Raw genomic sequence first — 4,268 nt, 5'->3', positions numbered from 1 at the left:
TGTATAGTTAACAGGAAACAGAAACTACTCTGGCTGTTTTCATTTGAGAAGGATTTGTTACTGGAAGTTAGGTGTTTACAACATTCAGAAGGGCCCAGAACATCCCTGCAGACCCTCTAGGGAGCTGCTGCCCATGTCCCATCAGGAAGGCTGGGCTTTCAGAGTGTGGGCATGGGTGACCTCAGACCCCTGCTTCTCCTTGACCCCAGGCTGGGGACAGTGTCCTTACCACAATCGCCTCACAACACATGCAGAGCTGGAAAAAACCCAACATCTCCCCCGCCAAAACAGCGGGGTGGGGATAGTCTCTTCTTCCTTCCAAATTTTCTATCTAGTAAGAACTTATTTAGGGCTGAGACTACTTTGGGCTTGGAAGTCAAGTGATGGGGGAAGGGCTGGCAGAGTTGGGGTGCCCGTGGGAGAGTGCCCAGCTGCGGGAAAGCTGTGAACCTACTCCAAGCCCCCTCTCAGGCCAGGTTCTACACAGAGTTGTTGGGAGCTCAGGGAGGACATCCATGGACAGACAGTGCTGCCTGCTTCTGCTTCCTGCCCCGGGGAGGGAGGCCGGTGGAGGGGGGCGGGGGCGGGGCCAGGGTTGGGTAAGACACACTGCTGGCATTCGGTGGGGCTGGAGTGGGGTGGGGGCATCCCCAAGTTTCCTGCGGCTCGGTGGGCACTGGGGAAGGAGCCCCATCCTATCTCTACCCCGCCTTCCTGCCGTGCTTGGGAGAGGCCACAGAAGGGCATCGAGAAGCGCTGGACAGCCATGAGATTGAAGTCTCGTTATGGGTTTGGCTGGACCTTGGATCCCTGAAAGAGAGCGCTGACTATCCACATGGGCCTGATTCTTACAAGTCCATAGGGGATGGGGACGAAGGAGGGCACTTGTCGTGATGAGCGCCGGGCGATGGGTGGGAGTGTTGAATCACTGCAGTGTACACCTGACACTAATATTACACTGGATGTAAAAAAAAAAATCCAAAAAATTTTAAGTAACCACAGAGCCACGGCATCTTCCTGGGCTGGATGTTCAGCAGCGTAGAAAGGGAGGCCTGACATGGTTGATTTGAGGCAGTGATGAGAGGAAAATAAAACCGGATCCTGTCAGACTCCATCCAAGTTCAGCCCGTTCCTGAAACTTGTCCCTCACTTAGGGGCAGCACCGAGAGACGGCTCTGTCCTTGGGAGGCCTGGGAGGGGGTGGGCCTGCCCTCCGCTGGTGGTGTCCTGGGAGGCCCTGGGCTCACATGGTGACCCAGTTTCCTGCTTCCGTCAGAGCGATGTGAGCTCTGATTATAGGGGTTGTGAGGGCTCTAAAGGACGGCAAAGTACTTTCCAATCAGACAGAAAATAGGTGAGAAATGCATTTCCGTTAATGCTCCAATTATCCCAATCCTGACAGGACAAGAAAAAAAAAAAAAAAGAAAGTGCCTGCTCCCAGGCTGTCAGGATCCCCTGATTGTCCTCGGCCGGAAGCAGCTTTGTCCTCAGCTCACACAGTTTTGGGGCTGGTGGAGAGCCACCATTCTCAGGGGGCCGGGGAAGCAGAGACCAAGAAGGGAGCCCTCCTTTCTGCCCGCCTGCACCTGCAGCCCCCCAGACCTCTGCTGTGAGACACATCCTGGGGCGTCCTTGGTGCTTCTCCGTCTCTTCCCCCCAGAAATAGCAGTTTTGCCCCCTAGACCTGTCTCGGATGGGCCCTGCCCACAGTTCTGAATGCTGCCATTCTCCGCCATATTCTCATCTCATTTTCGGGGGCGGGGGCAGCGGGGGGGCCGGTTCCTGGCCTCTACCAGCTTTTGGTGACTGTAGGCGCTCCTTGGCTGTGGCTGTATCCTCGTCCCTCTCTGTCTCTGTGGTCGCCTGGCCTCCCCTCTTCTGTGTGTGGTACAGCCAGACACGGCCCCCATTTTACAAAAGGACACGTGTGATCTCATTCAGAGCCCATCTGGATAGTGAAGGCCATCTCCCTGCATTAAGATCCTTAAGTTAAGCCTATCTGTAAGGACCCTATTTGCACCAAGGTGGACATGTACCGGTTCCAGGCTTAAGCCCTGAGACCTCTGGGGACCGTGATTCAGCCCACTAGAGCCTCCCTACCTCACTTTATGCTCCGAGCTGTGTGCGGTTTACTGCCCAGACTGTGTCATCTCTGCCGTTCGGTCATGCCGTCCTCTGCTGGAAACGGTCCCCTTCACTCTTCACCCCCAACATCTGCCTTCTCGTATGCACTCTTATTTTCAACTCAGGTGTCACCTCCTCTGGGAAGTGCTCCTTGATATACATATACACCCAACCCCCACCTCCCAAAACACACATGGGTGCCCCCATTCTGTGGTACTACTGGTGTATTACAATGGACTTTTCTAGAATTTGTCTCTCCCACTAGCCTCTAAGCTGCTTAGGGCAGCCACCAGGTTTCACACATATTGTATCTGAATGTTGGTAGATTTTCGAGGAAGCAGGGAGGGAAGAGAGACCCCTGAGGGATAGACTCCTGAGTCATCTGGCTTTTTGATTTAATTTTTGGCTGCAAATTTTTAACAATCTGGCTTAATCTACAGTTGAGTGGATTTAAGGGAGTAGAAGGACAGGTGATTGGCTCCTACAGAACATTTACTGATTAAAATCACAGGGGAAAAAAAAACCTTTTGAAAAGGAATGCTGATGAGGGTGGCAAGACAAGCCTGCACTTGCGTTCATCACCATGTTCCCGGTGGCCGGGTCCTCATAACCCGGAGCCCGAGGGAGCCGTTCCCCTGTGCGAGCACCTGTGATGCAGAGCACAGTACCCGGTCATCTTAACAAATGCCCCTAACAGCGCCCAGAGGGGGAGAAGCAGAGGTTCGGATGGTCGCAGAGCTGGTTTCCAAACACCAAGCCTGTTCCCCCATCCCAGGCTAGAAGGGATTGGCCGCTGGACGAGCCCTGGGGAAGGCTCCGGCTTGGGGCAGAAGAGCTCATGGCATTTCTGGGACACACGGGCAGGCCTTTGTCACACCCCGAGGCTCTCCCCAAGTGCGGTCCCTCGCGTCCCAGGACCTGGGCTTTCCTCCTGGCCATATGCCACCTGCACGTTCCTGGGAGGCCAGAGCCCCATCCCACTCCACCCCCTCTTTGACTAGAGGGGCAGAATGAGGTCTGATGGGGGAAGGGGAGTGTGGCCTGTCGCCAGCATATGGAGTCTTTGCTCAACTGGGTCTTGTTGACTTTTTTTTTTTTTTTTTTAAAGATCTTTCAGTTTATTTGAACTCATTCCAATTGCCATTTCTTTTTTTTTCTTTTTTCTTTTAAAGATTTTATTTGACAGACAGAGACCACAATTAGTCAGAGAGGTAGGCAGAGAGAGAGGAAGGGAAGCAGGCTCCCTGCTGAGCAGAGAGCCCCATTGGGGTGGGGGGGGGCTCGATCCCGGAACTGTGGGGCTGGATCCCAGGACTCTGGGATCATGACCTAAGCCAAAGGCAGAGGCCTCAACCCACTGAGCCACTGAGGTGCCCCAGTCTTGTTGACATTTGTTGCGCTGACCAGGCCACCCCCGCCCCCCACTCTGCTGCCCCTTAGTTGACATTTCATTTCCTGCTCAAGGGGATTACGCAGATCCAAGGTGGTTATGCTGCCTTGGGGCACTATGGAAACGGAGCAGTGAGCTGTCTGCCCCCTCCTTCTAGCCCAGCAATAAAGAGTCCGGCTTCTCTGGCAAGACTTGTGATGCTAAATCGCAGAGCATGGGCACAATTTAATTTGAACCCGGGCAGGCAGAGGGGAGAAGCGAGATTAATTACCAGAACAAATTTCCAAGCCAAGTCACCAGCAGGATGGGGGTGGGGGCATTACAGGGTCTTTTTAAGTATCTTTTGAAAAATGTTATATGCATACTTTAGCAGATAATTTATACAATGTCCAACTCTGCAGCTTCTGTACAATTTTTTTTACAAGCCAGTCCTTCATTTCTATTTTTACTTTATTTTATTTTATTTTTTTAAAAGATTTTATTTATTTATTTGACAGATACAGATCACAAGTAGGCAGAGAGGCAGGCAGAGAGAGGGGGCAGGCAGGCTCTCCACTGAGCAGAGAGCCTGATGTGGGGCTCGATCCCAGGACCCTGAGATCATGACCTGAGCCGAAGGCAGAGGCTTAACCCACTGAGCCACCCAGGTGCCCCTGTTTTTACTTTATTTTAGATGGTTCATTAATTAATCTCCATAAACACCAGTGTGTCACAAGGCATCCTACTGTAAGGATGGAAAAGGTAAAAAGTGAAG

The sequence above is a fragment of the Enhydra lutris genome, unplaced genomic scaffold, assembly GCF_002288905.1.
Source record: "Enhydra lutris kenyoni isolate GAN:26980312 unplaced genomic scaffold, ASM228890v2 scaffoldscaffold29, whole genome shotgun sequence".
In the NCBI taxonomy this organism is placed as follows: Eukaryota; Metazoa; Chordata; class Mammalia; order Carnivora; family Mustelidae; genus Enhydra; species Enhydra lutris.
Note: the sequence above shows the minus strand (reverse complement) of the source record.